The sequence below is a fragment of the Manis pentadactyla genome, chromosome 8 (genome assembly GCF_030020395.1).
Source record: "Manis pentadactyla isolate mManPen7 chromosome 8, mManPen7.hap1, whole genome shotgun sequence".
NCBI lineage: Eukaryota > Metazoa > Chordata > Mammalia > Pholidota > Manidae > Manis > Manis pentadactyla.
In genome coordinates this window covers 103,878,419-103,892,298 of record NC_080026.1, presented here as the reverse complement: position 1 = coordinate 103,892,298, position 13,880 = coordinate 103,878,419, and the positions used below count along the sequence as shown (strand labels likewise).

The 13,880-nt window shown below is 36.7% G+C and overlaps 1 protein-coding gene across 1 annotated transcript in view; it reads right to left on the bottom strand.

Moving 5' to 3' along the window:
- MARCHF5 (membrane associated ring-CH-type finger 5) overlaps positions 1 to 13,880 on the bottom strand; it is a 54,531-nt gene that overhangs the window by 40,312 nt on the left and 339 nt on the right. The window lies entirely within an intron of this gene.

Genomic DNA, 13,880 nt, shown 5'->3' with positions numbered 1-13,880 from the left:
TCTTAGGGTTATCCAAAATGCCTTCTCTTTCTCCTTTTATATTTTACTGTGGTAAAATATATGTAACATAAAATATACTACATTAGCCATTTTTAAGAGTACAATTCAGTAGTTTAAGTATATTCATATTGCTGATGGCAACCACCATCACTATCCATGGTTTGGGTTTTAACCTACAATTTTTGCATAAAATTTCAATCGAAAATATACCATACAGACCAGTTAACTGAAGTGTTAGTATATATTCCCCTCACAGCTGAGGTCATTTTGTAAATACGTTTGTATACCTCTTGGAAGTCAGATCTATCATTCTGATAACAAAATACAGGCAGAGTATCTAGTTCTTACAAGTTTTTCATTTCAACAATGGAACATATATGTACCTAAGTACAACTAGATCAGCACAATTAATTAGTATTAAAGTGAACTGAATAAAGCCAATCTCAGTCATCAGGGTAAAAAAAGTACAAATGTATCTACTCAGAACTTTGATGGACTGAACCAAATGAAGTTGCCTTATTTGTCTGTTTTTGACCTACAAAAATAATGGCAATTTCATTTCAGTATAACGGGAATACTTATACAGCTATATTCCCCATAAATTCTGAGTTAGTTTTTTCCCAACATTATAAAAAATTTCAAACTTCAAAAAAAAGGCTGAGAAACTGTTCAGGGAATATGCATATTTCCAGTATCTAGATTCTACAATTCTTACATTTTGCAACATACGCACACATTTACTCACTGATTCATCTTAGTTCTTGATGCATTTCAAAGTTGAAGGCATCAGTATACTCCCCACTACTTTTATAGTTTTCCTTTTTTAGAAGGTACTCAACTAATATTTAAAGTAAGCAGTTTTAGATTTCTTTCTAATTTCACAACTATGGTAGATAAGATGGTTGAACGATTTTACAGTGGAAACTTACTAGGAGTTAAACCTAATTAGAAGCGTTAATACAAATAACCTTGTTTTTATTGATTCACAGTGACTATGAGTATACAGTTTACAAATCTGGATTTTGAAGCTGATGCTCATTAGAGTTTAACTGAAATTATCTTACAAAGGTGGTATCAAAATAAACCTTACTGATAGTAATGCTCTCAAAAAGTTTGCCTTATTATTATTTTTTTCTGTTTATAACAGCTCTTTATGAAATCACATGAGGGCACACTAAGGTTTCATCTTAGCCACTATAACCAGGCCCACTTAATTGGTGGATTGCATTTTTTCCTGGGGTAGGCAGTGTATGGCAAAGGTTGCTGAGTTGCTGTTGCCACTCAATTTTTTCTCTTTATTTCCCCTCTTCCTGCAAAATTTTCCCTTTCTTCTCTTTCTTTCTCTTGTTTCTGATCTCCCGTTTTTCTTCCTTTTCCTCTTATCTGCTCTTCTCTCCATCTCCCCTGCCTTTGCTTTCTGGAGCAGAAACAGAGGGAGAATGCAAAGAACCAAGAGATCTTGGATTTTTAAAAACCTTAAAGTTTGCCTGCTTTCAGCATTACAACTTACCACATCCACTTTCTATTTATTCCAATGGTTAATCAGTAAATCTGATGGTCATCTGAGATCAAATAGTATTGTCCACAACATGTGAACTTCTGGTAACACCACCAAATTACTTCATCTAAAAATCAGTTTACAAACAAATAAATATGAAGTGGAAATTTCTATTTAATTCCATAAATTATTTCTGGTAATAGTACAAAACAAGCAAGCAACTGAAAATTATAGAAACTGCCAGCAACACAACACTTACTGAGCACTATTCCCATGTGGTTTCACTGGTTCCATGTGGTTGCACAAACAAAATAAATGAAGATTTTTCTATCTGGACCCTATAATAACTGGAATCATGCCCAGTAGATAGCTTTAAGGTTCCAGTGAAATTACCACAAGTACTTTCACTTTAAGAACGAACAAAAAAGGTCTATTAGGATAGATCAGGGAAGGCTTCAGGGAGGAGTGATAGTAGACATCAGTAGAGACAGGGACAAGTGATTTTATTACTGGGGTTCCCAAAACAAAGACCTTAAGATCATTTGGGAATTTGGACATTCTCTGACTCTACCCCAGATCTAGTGCATCAGAAATTCTGACGAAGGAGGGTCTAGAAATCTATTTTAGCAAGCCCTCCAAGTTATCCCAATGTAAATAAAGTTTGAGAACCACTGGTGTAGAAAAATGGCAGGTAAAAAGAAGGCAAAAAGATTGGAGAAAGCAGACCATATAAAGTAAACAATTACTGGATTTGCATTGTTAGAAATAGTTGTTTTGGATTAAATACATATAAATGACAGTACAGAAAATGCTAAATTCTAAAGACTGATTTACTACCTTACAGGTAATGAAAAAAACATTAGTCTTTGAAGGAAGGGCCAGGCACATGGCAAATTTACTTTCAGCATATAAAAATGAATGTTTTTAGGCAATGAATGTTTTTAGGCAATACAGCCTGGTCTTCAGGTCTGGAGAAAAAGACTGGAGGGAACAAAATATGTATATGGATCCTTTCTTTGACTTTTTTTTTTTTCTTAACTTCTGAAAAGACTGACCAGGAATATCATCTGAGAAGATCTTATAATTATGCTTTCTGTCTTGGCTTCCCCATACCCAACTCCCTTCATGATGCAATCTACTTCAGCTGTTTATTCCCCAATTCTCCACTTCCCTCTTTGTAAGAGAAAAGTTATCTTTGAAAATGATGGGTTTATGGTTTCTCAAGGTCTTAGAATGGAGGGGAGTAGAAACTTGTGGTTTAATGTACAGCACAATTTCTTTTTTTTAGGAACAAAGTATCCCACACTTTCTACAGAAAACCACTCTTCCCTCCAACCTCAGCCACATATGTAGTTTTGGCAGTTAATCCTCCTGAATCTTCAACTCCAGGAGGGGTAATTCTTAAATTGGTTTAAGGGTATATCCCATGTCCCAGATTATAGCAATTGGGAAGCAGGGCCCATAATGCTAGTTTTAGCAGAATGAACCTCAGAATTTTTGCTGGGAAAGTTTGTGCACAGACTTTTTTTTCTACTGGGCCTGAAGGCAGGAAAGTGTGAGGCTAAATGAGGGTGTGACACTTCTGCTGCCAGGAGAGCCACCAAGTGGAGTCGAAAGAACCCAGAGGATGCTAAAAGATGGAAACTAATGGCTTTGTTTGAGACATGGATCAAGCTGTGCTTAACGCTAAATATACTCTTGCACTGTTCACTTACATAAACCCACAGATTTTTTTTTTTTAAGCTTAACCAGTGTGCAGCAGATTTCCCACCAAATGCAACCCAGTCTTGATACAGAGTTTATGGAACTGGCTATGAGATGGCCCCAGAACAGTCATATAATGTAAACTCTAAACAGATTTTACAAGTGCACACAGTATTCTGTGTCAGTAGCTTCATTTCCTACTGATCAGAACTAGAGCAGAAAAGCATTAAATAATCCTAATTTCTACGGCAAGTACTCTGAGTCTTGCAAGCTTTTCTATTTCTCATAGAAAAAGAGCATAATGGGCAAAACAGGCTCTTAATTCTGCTATTGGATCAGGTCATTTCTTCGACAAAAACAGTCAATGAAGATAAAACCAAACATTTTGAAATTACATATTTTAATATTTTAATTTATGGGATGGCTATCTGAATACCCTTAAAAGGTGAGAGTAATTGGCAATTTCCCATTTCAAAGGACGAAGCCAAACCTTTCAAAGTTCATACCCAAGAAAAGGTTGCAATTTCTGACCAAACTGTAGTAGTGGCTCTTTAAGTCATTTCCCCATCTTGTTCTCTTCAATCCTCCAAGGTCTACCTTGACCTACAGTATTGTGAATACTGCTGTTATGGTGTACAAATAATCTCTTTAAGACCTTGCTTTCAGTTCTTCAGGGTAGAAATGGAATTGCTGGATCATAAGGTAATTCTGTTTTTAATTTTTTGAGGAACCACTGACACTATTTTAATAAGCCCCTCAGGTGATCAAGATATCTAAAGTTTGAGGACCTCTACTCTAGCCATTCTTCTTTTTCCTTATTTCTTCCCTTTTGTAAGTCTCTTCAACTCACCATAATACAGGAATGAAATTTCATTTTATACTCAATGTAAATATTTTTAAATTGTTTCTTTTTTTCTTATGATTTAAATTGTTTTTTAATTTAAACAGTAAGTAAAATGCTTTAGATCATTTTTTCTAAGGAAAAAAAACTAGCTAAATTTTGGGAAAAGATATGTGAGTTCAGAATATTCTAACTTGTTCAAGAGCCTGGGCTTTGGAGTCAGAATGAATTTAAGTCCTTGCTCACCAGTTATCAGTTTAATGACAGAATTTCAGAGTTGTTGTAAGATGGGTTCTTAATTTGGGGTCCATGAAAATGTTATCGGGTAAGTAAATTTGGATGGTGAAAAAATTACTTCTTTATTTTTGCTAATCTCTAAATAAAATTTAATTTTCCTTCAACGATGAATATAAGCAAACCTTAGAAATAATAGCAGTATAGCAACAGAAATTAGTGACCAGAAATTTTCGTATTACTTTGTAGCTGTGGAGCTCCCAAAATAACATTTGGTTCATCACTAATTTGAAATTATTTATTAGACCCACCAACAGTGGTCTAAGGCATTTTAGTGTGTTAAAGCTCAATTATTTCCAGATTTTTAATATTTTGATAGTTATATTTCAACATAATTGGTTTCATTTCTGATCTTACACATTTTATTTTATTCTTTCAGAACATTCTGATGAGAAGGAACCCATAGGCTTAACCAGACTACCAAAGTGTTATCGGCATAAAAAAGGTATTATGTTAAGATCCTCTATTGTGAAGAATTAAACAAATGATTATGAAATTGCTTAAGAATTTCGTGGCACATATATAACCACCAAATGAGCACTTGATGAAGTTCCCAGCACCAATAAAGATGAGAATTGTGTCAACTTTACATCGATGCATTTTATGGATGCATTTTCTTACCCAAATTAGCAGATAAAACAATTCTGCTTGGCATGCTGGTATTCAGTGGAAAAAGTCTGAGATTCCTAATCAGGTCCCTATTTTCCACCAAGCCACCACCACTGCTAAAGATACTCATTTAAATCCTCTCAATTAATTTTCTTCCACCCCTTTTCCTTCCACTAGCTTTTCTAAATGCCTCCTGCTTGCTGATGGCATCTTTACTTCCACACTCTCCCACCAGCTAAGTTGTGGCACATTAGTTTACAAAGTAAAGGGAAATCTGGGAATTGTCATGATTGGTTAAGAGAGCAAAAAAAAAATTACTACTATAATATGAAGACAAGAAAAAATAACTAGACAAACCTAAAGAATATTACTTATTCCTTAAAGGTACAACCTTATTGGAATTGCTAATACCACTGATCTATATAGATAACATGCCACTTCTTCTAATAAAGTGACTTAGTCACTTTATCAGTCACTTAGTTCTGTATGATTTTAAAACTGTAACTTATTTTTCCAGTTTATATCCTAACAGTAAAGTGAATAAACAGTTCAAGGAATACATGGCTAGTTTGCCTTAAACCTACCATTTTCCAAGATCTCCTAAATCAACCTAAGTACCTACTAAGACAAATCATTACTTGATGCCACAAGGAACTAAATTTAAGGAATTTACAGTCTAATTAAGAAACAAATATATGCATAGAAGGATCACATAAAAACCACCATACAAAACATCAAGTGCCAAGAAAAGATGCTGAGACAAAAGTAATACAGAAATGTAATGATGACAGTAAGAAACTCAGGATGAAATAGCTGAGAAGCTTTCACGAAAAGGAGAGAACTACAGATGAGAATTCACGTTGGATTGAGGAGTGAAAGGTATTCAAAGTAAGAAAAATAGCATAAGTAAGCTTAGAGATGGAAATGAGCATATTGTCATGGACAAAGTCCAATGAGGTTGGAAGAAAAAGGTTTTAAGATAATCCAGTTGGGAAGGATGAATGACAGTGATAATCTCACTTCATGGGGTTTATTTGTGACTCATCTACTGTTTATATGATTAAGTTATTTTTTGTAAAAGAATGTGGAAAAAAGGGGAGGAAACATCAATAAAATAGTTTCTCACTGGCACATAAATTAACTAAGCAAGATAGGTATGGTTATCTAATCAAAGCTCACAATAAAGTCTACCTTTATAGATTTGAATTGCAGGTGTTAATCTGGGATTATTACAAAGATCTGGGAAATCATAGACTCCTGCCCCCAAGATCACACTGATAAAAACTGAAGTGTAGCAGTATAGAATAATTCCAAGGAAAAGGAGAGCAATGAAACAAGCTTTAAAAGTGCTGCTGTTGTGTTACATACACTGCTTTAACAATGTATTTTTGGGAAAGTTTTAAGGAGAACAAGCACTCCTGAATTCAGAACGTGCTTAGAGATCCATACACTGGTTAATGCAAGGAAGGCCCCATTTAACAATGGAAAAACTGCACACCGTAGACTCATAGACACTGAGAAGTGACTAGGAGTTACCATGGGAGAGGGGCTGGGATGGGTAAGTGGGGGTGGGGAGGGGGATAAAGGAGCATAAAAATTCTCAATCATAATTTAAGTTGGTCACCAGGATAGTAGTACAGCATGGAGAATATAGTCAATGATTCTGTAACACCTTTCTATGTTGACAGTAACTGCACTAGAGGAAGTGAGGATTTAATAATAAGGGTAACTGTAACTGTGTTGTATATTTGAAACCATTATAAGATTGTGTATCAATGATACTTCAATAAAAAAACAACGGAACACTGCTTGCTTTGTCTTAGGATTAAAGGTGTCACATCCCATGTTTTCTGCAACAGGAACTATACCTTCAAGAAGACTAAAAATCCCTTTACAAGTCTGTTCACCCAACTGAAATGGATTCATCAAAGAGGTATAACCACAATCATGACACCTTACCTTCTGACAAAACTGCAGGGAAATAAACCACAATGAAAGCAATCATTTATTGAGAATATATTTATGCCATGCTCTTTGTCTCTTATTTTTTAAACTCTGCAAGCATAATGATTTCCATCTTAATAAATAAGGAAGCAAAGCCCAGAAAGGTTAAGTAATCTGCCCAAGGCCTCAGAGTTAGAGAGGCAAGGATGCAACCAAGGCCTCAACTCCGAAATTTCAGCATTTTTCAATGCACCATGCTGCCATATATATAGAGTATGCTGAGAAAAGTTTTCATTTTTCATTTTTAAGGGAATTATAGCTAGTACAAGAAATTGTTTCATTTTTGCAAGGATACTTTTAAGCAGCCATAATAAGTTTTCACCAGAGATCTAAACCCCTTGCAGTCTACTCCAATGTGCCATACAGATGTATATCATCTCTCATCAACTTATGGACTATGGCATGTAAAAAGTTGGGAGCAATGTATGTATGGCATGAAAAGAATTGCTACATAAGTCTGGAGAAGAGGAGAAAAATATTTCTGGATGAAATGGTCAGAAAAGCTTTATGAGGCAGAATCGTAACTGGGTCTTGAAAAATAAAGACAAGATACTGAAAAGAACACCTTGTGTTCAGAGGACAGTAAGCAAATCAGTTTGGCCTGGGCGAAAGACATGTACTTATGGACTCATTCTTACAGAGAAGCAAAAAGCTTTTAAAAGGTAGTTGGTGCCGAACCCTCCTACACTGTTGGTGGGAATGTAAGCTAGTTCAACCATTGTGAAAAGCAATATGGAGGTTCCTCAAAAAACTAAAAATAGAAATACCATTTGACTCGGGAATCCCACTCCTTGGAATTTACCCAAAGAATACAATTTCTCAGACTCAAAAAGACATATGCACCCCTATGTTTACTGCAGCACTATTTACAATAGCCAAGATATGGAAGCAATCTAAGTGTCCATTAGTAGATGAATGGATAAAGAAGATGTGGTACATATAGACAGTGGAATACTATTCAGCCATAAGAAACAAATCCTACCATTTGCAACAACATGGATGGAGCTGGAGGATATTATGCTCAGTGAAATAAGTCAGGTGGAGAAAGACAAGTACCAAATGATTCCCCTCATTTGTGGAGTATAACAACAAAGCAAAACTGAAGGAACAAAATAGCAGCAGACTCACAGACTCCAAGAAGGGACTAGTGGTTACCAAAGGGGAGGGATGTGGGAGGGCGGGTAGGGAGGCAGGGAGATGGGGATTGAGGGGTATTATGTTTAGTACACATGGTGTGGGGGGTCACAGGGAAAACAGTGTAGCACAGAGAAGGCAAACAGTGAGTCTGTGGCATCTTACTACACTGACGGACAGTGACTGCATTGGGGTATGGGTGGGGACTTGATGATATGGGTAAATGTAGTAACCACATTGTTTTTTCATGTGAAACCTTCATGAGAGTGTATATCAATAATACCTTTAAAAAAAGAAAAAAAAAGGTAGTTGGTGCCAGGCATGTGTACACAGTGTCTGAAGTACAATAAATGTCTTGAAGACCAGGCTCAAGAATTTGAACTTAAGTTTAGTGTGCAATATACAGAAATTTTTAAGTAAATGAGATGATTTTTAAAATGGTGCTTCTGTAAGATTATTCTAAGCACTGATATGTCATAAAGAATGAAAAGCAACTTACTGCGATTCAACAGTGCCTCCAATGTATTAGGGAAATGGGATAGGGAATAGTTTCTGTTCTCAGTGAACTTCCAGTTGAATGTGTGTGGAAGGCTCCAAGACATAGGATAGGTGCTTTAAAAGAATTACAATACAATGTGTTATACAATGATGAATTTATAAAGATCCTATGGAAACACAGGAAGGAGTAACTCACTCTGCCTGAAGGAGCAGTGTAATGCTTCAAGGTGGTAAATTTGAATTCTAAAGCTGGGTAGGAGCAGGTGTTAAAACAGGAATTCATCTAAAGCAAAATAAGGAGATGAAAGAGCAGGATATATTCAGAAGACAATGAACTGGAGTACAGAAATATATGGTTATTAAGGTAGGTTGGGGCTGGATTATATTAATAGATCTAAATCCCTCAAATAGGGTCTTGAAAGTTTAGAATTTATCCTGTACATGATATAGAGAATGGCAGGTTTTAAAGCATGGAAATGACGTGACGATAATTGTGCATTGGCCAATTCTAGTGCCACTCTGTAAGTCAAACTGGAGAAGAAAAATTGGAGGCAGAGAAAGAAGAATCTGCAGTATTTCCTAAGCAAGTGGGTTTGGAGGGAAAGAAGAAAAAAAAAAGGCTTAGGTTTTTGGATGGTAGACTAGAAAAATGGTCCTATCAAAGACCAAAAACTGGGAAGTCAAGAGAAGTAAAAGCCAAGGAAATAGCAGTGGTTGAGTTTTAGATGGGTCAAGGAGCTAGTAATGTTGTGGATACAGAAATGGAAGTATCTATTGGGCACCTAGAAACGAGACACTAAAATGCAGGAAAGAGGTCAGGAATAAAGACACACATCTGGGAGTAACTCAAATAGAAATGAAAATGAGAGAGTGGTACACTTTTCTGAGAAGAATGGTTAAGTGTGAGGATTGAGTCATTCTTAAGTGACTGGAGGGAGTAAAGGTAAGGTAATGTATAAGAAGAGACAAAAAGCAAAAAACAGAGAAATAGTATAGTATAATAGAACAGTTTCAAGAAGTTAGGAGGTGGCAGTGATCAGTTTTATTTTCATTACATAAATGTCAAGGACATGAAGACCCAGGAGAAAGTCATTAGGTTAACTGAGACTGTTAATATACTTATAGTAGAGTTATGAACAAGAGAGAGGAATGAAAGTCAAATTGTAAGAGATAGTAAACAGAAAATAACAACCTAAATGTGATAAATAGGGACATGGATTAAGAAAAAAAAGAGTAGTATGTTAATACAATGGGTATTTTTCATGTATTTTTTTTAACTACCACTGTCTACTTTCTCATTTTACCTTAAATTTCTCAAAATTAGGATTGAATGTGTAGAGAATGCAAAGACTATTGTAACAAACTGCAGGAATTGATCTCAGGTTCGAGTATCACAGAACTTATTAAAAATTCTGAAGGACTAAGTAGCATAAACTGAACATTCATCTTACAATTAAACAATCTCCATTTTACTTGACAGTAAAAATATTTTACATGGTACATATAGAGCATTAAAGATTAGAAGAATATAAACCTATTTTTGATAGTTGAGTGGGGATAGAAGAAGATGGGTCTGGGAACAATGGTCAACAGGGACTTTATAATGTCTCCACTTTTTATATACAGATGGAAGCCAATGTAATTAATTGCCAATGGTTTTTAATTGCAAGTATTGGCCTGAAATTGTCAAAATGGGATAGTGATATGATTAAGGAAAAGATACCAAATGACAAAGAGAAGGAGAAATTGCTTTAATGGAAACTAAGAGATGGCTACATAAATCAAAAAATAATATGCATGTTCCTATCAGAATATTCTGCATCTGTCAAAAAGGAGGTACATCTGTGGTTGATAACACTTCCACAGAGTGAAGATTCTGATTCACTCTGCCACTGCACCAGTGGGGAGGAGAGCAAACTATTCTCCCTGCTTTTCCTCCCAACTGACTGTTCGAGGGGCACTGGCTTTGTGCCTTGTCTACTCACTAGGTGCAAGTAAGTGATGCAAAATAATGTCCAACAAATTCCTGAGTGTATGTTTACTGTGAGATGGGGTACACAAAAGTTGTTTCCAGAAGCACCTCTCAGCAGGCCCAGGCTTCAAACCTGAGGTCAATTCCTACAGTTTGTTACAATAGTCTTTGCATTCTCTACACAATCAATCCTAATTTTGAGAAATTTAAGGTAAAATGAGAAAGTAGACAGTGATAGATTAATATATAACAAGCTTCTCTTTAAAAATGTGTGGTAATGAAGGAAAGTGAAACTGATTAAGGTTCAGAGAGCCTCATATAAAGGGTTTCAATTTATGAATGGTAAATTGGGCAACCATTTTTTGACCCCAAATCATTCATGACACTAGAAAACCACCCCCCTCCCCACCACTCTCAAACTGTTAAACTACAGCACTTTAAAAGGTTAAAATAAATTTACATAAAAGTTTATTGTTTATATGAATGAAAGACAAAGGATAGACCTCTATATATACTTTCTTCACCCATAAATTTATTTTATGCAATAAAATTTATCAAGATAAATAGTTGCTAAACCAAATTTGGTTACAAAGGACAGGGCAATTAAACTTTGGCTATTAATAACTTGCCATAAGTTTAAAACCCCCCACAGACTGGGTGTTATAAACTGAACATACCATTTATGCTATAATTAAACATAATCTTCACTTTAATTGACAGTTTATGGAAGAGAAACCTCATGAGAATTTAAGCTCCATATGAGTATTTTTGGTTATGTTCACTACCATACACTAAGGACCTAGAATGGCACTGGGCATGTGTAGGCATATTAATTAATAATTCATTATCAAATACCTAACTTTTAAATTAGAAGCAAAGAATAGTATGTTAAACACATTTCTTTAGTCTTCTGAACGATAAAACCTGCACTGAAGAAATTAATATATGGGCAGGTTTCTGAGCAAAATTCTGTCCCTCAAAAATTGCCACACAAAGACCATGTGTGTGTTTGTGAATTCTGGGCCCTAATAGGCAAACAAACCTACCAAATATTTTTGCGTTCAACTTGCATGTATGGCCAGCCCAGATTAGGATGGCAGTAATATGAAGGATATGGGGGGAAAATTGCTACAATGGTTGGTTAAACTAGAATCCCAAGTACCTTCTGTGTGCCTAACATATGAGTAGCATTTTAATTATAAAGTGCTAACATATGTTCTCATTTGATACAATTCAGTGAAGTAGGATATTCCCGTTTTGTAAATGATGATGTAGAGCCTCACAGTTTAAGTTCAAAGTCACACAGCTATAAGTGGCAAAATGAGAATTTCAATATTCATCTCTAAACCCGAAGTTTTTCTCACTAAGCTGTACCATCTCTTATGAAATAATTCCTTAGGGTTTAGGGTAGTGGTTTTCAACCACATCAGAAACATATGGAAAGCTTCTGAAATTTCATGCTTACATCCCATTTTTCAGAAATTTGTGATCTAATTGATCTTGGGTAAAGCAAGGCACCCATCCTTAGTTAAAAATGCTCCCCAGATGATTCTAACACGGAGCCAAGGTTGAAAACTCCTGATTTAGACAATAAAGGTCTTTGAATGTCATCTCAAGAATCTACCTTGAGTTATGTCAAAGAGGTACAGAAGATGAGAGTAGGCCAGTATTATAGTCACCTGCTTCAGTAAATGCAGCCAGAAGTTCCAAGTTTCAGTTGAGAAGTTTTAAATGCCTCATGAGCACTCCTTGGCTTTTTACTTTTATGGAAATCTCCAAAGAGTTTATGTGAAAGCCAGGTCAGCTTTTGGACACAAAAACTTTCTAAAGGTCACCTACATACAAGCGACAGTAGCAGGCCTTCAGAGGGAAAAAAATTCAGTTACAAAATACCTCACACCACAATATGGTCTCATTTAATTGGAAATGGCAGTGGCAGGAGGTGGTCTCCTCCGGGTGTATTTTAGCAGTCCTATACAATGGCCAGTATGTTAAATTATAATGAAAGAAAAACCTTATAAATTATCGGACCCATAGGCAACTGGGGAAAATGACAAAAAGTTCATGCATTTGTCATAAAATATTTACTGATCCCCTGCTCAGTACCAGGCTCTATTTTTTTTCTAGGAGTCAAGATACATAATGATGAGTTAAGTTTTGCTTTCCCAGAGCTTGTAAACTACTTACATTAAAAGAGGTAGCCAATACAACCTGACCTGAATGCTGACTTCAAACAAAGGTTGGATTAATCATCGAGTCACCCCAACATAAGACATCAATAATATGATTTCTATCATTCAGATGTCTCAAAATGCTAAGCTCCAAAAGGAAATGTCTGTCACTCTGGGAGGGGATGCACTCGGGTGATTTGGTGTTCTGGCTGTGACAGATCCAAAAAGCATTTAACTGGGTAAAATCTCAATTAAGGGAGGCCTTTCATTTAACGCCTTACAGTTGGACCTTTACTCAGTACAAAGAGCTGGACTGCCTACTGAACAGGGTGGCTAGTTGAGTTGTAAGCAACCACAAACATTATGCATCAGCCCGTAGCACTGGCTATCAGCCAGAAGTTAAGACCTGGCTAGGGGGAAACAGCCTCCAAAAACTCATGGTAGAACCCATGGACTAGAATTTGGACAGCAGAGGGCGATGCAACTGATTTTACAAAAAGTTTTATCGACTGGAGCCCCCCAGGAACAGGCAACTGGCCCCAGTATTAAGATGAAACTTTGTCAGTGAACTCAACGAATCGTAAGGGACGCTGTGTTCAGTGCGGGACTCGTGTGGCTGTTTTCCATAACCTCTACTCCGGTGTGACCGTTAAAGCTCCCTTGTGGATACTCCTGACATTACAGTTTGGGGTGGGAATGGGATGGGGCGCGAGGGGGGAGGAGAAATGAAGTCAGCCTATCAAGCTTCCCTAAAGAACGCTTATACTTCGTTTCTGGAAAGTCTTCAAATTGTAGGGGGGATCATTCCTGATAGTCTGGTTCTTCTTGCCAGTGACATCGCGGACAAAACAAGTTACAACACAGTTGTGAGTGGGGTGGTAAGAAAAACAAAAACTAATTCTTACCAGGCCCTCGCTTGAAAACAGCGTTCTAACAAAACTAGAAACCACTTCTTGGAACTAAGTTTCGCTTTAAGTCTACGCGCCCAGACCGCCCGCCCTGTCCTCCCCCAAGTACGTATTCCAAACTTTCTGCCCCCCTTGCAGCCCCCAGGCCGTGGAACAGCTCTCGGCACGCCGGGCTCCGCTTACGATGAGCCTCGAGGCCGGGCGAGAGCAGGGCCAGAGCGGGGGTCCGCGGCTCGCGTTCTCCCCA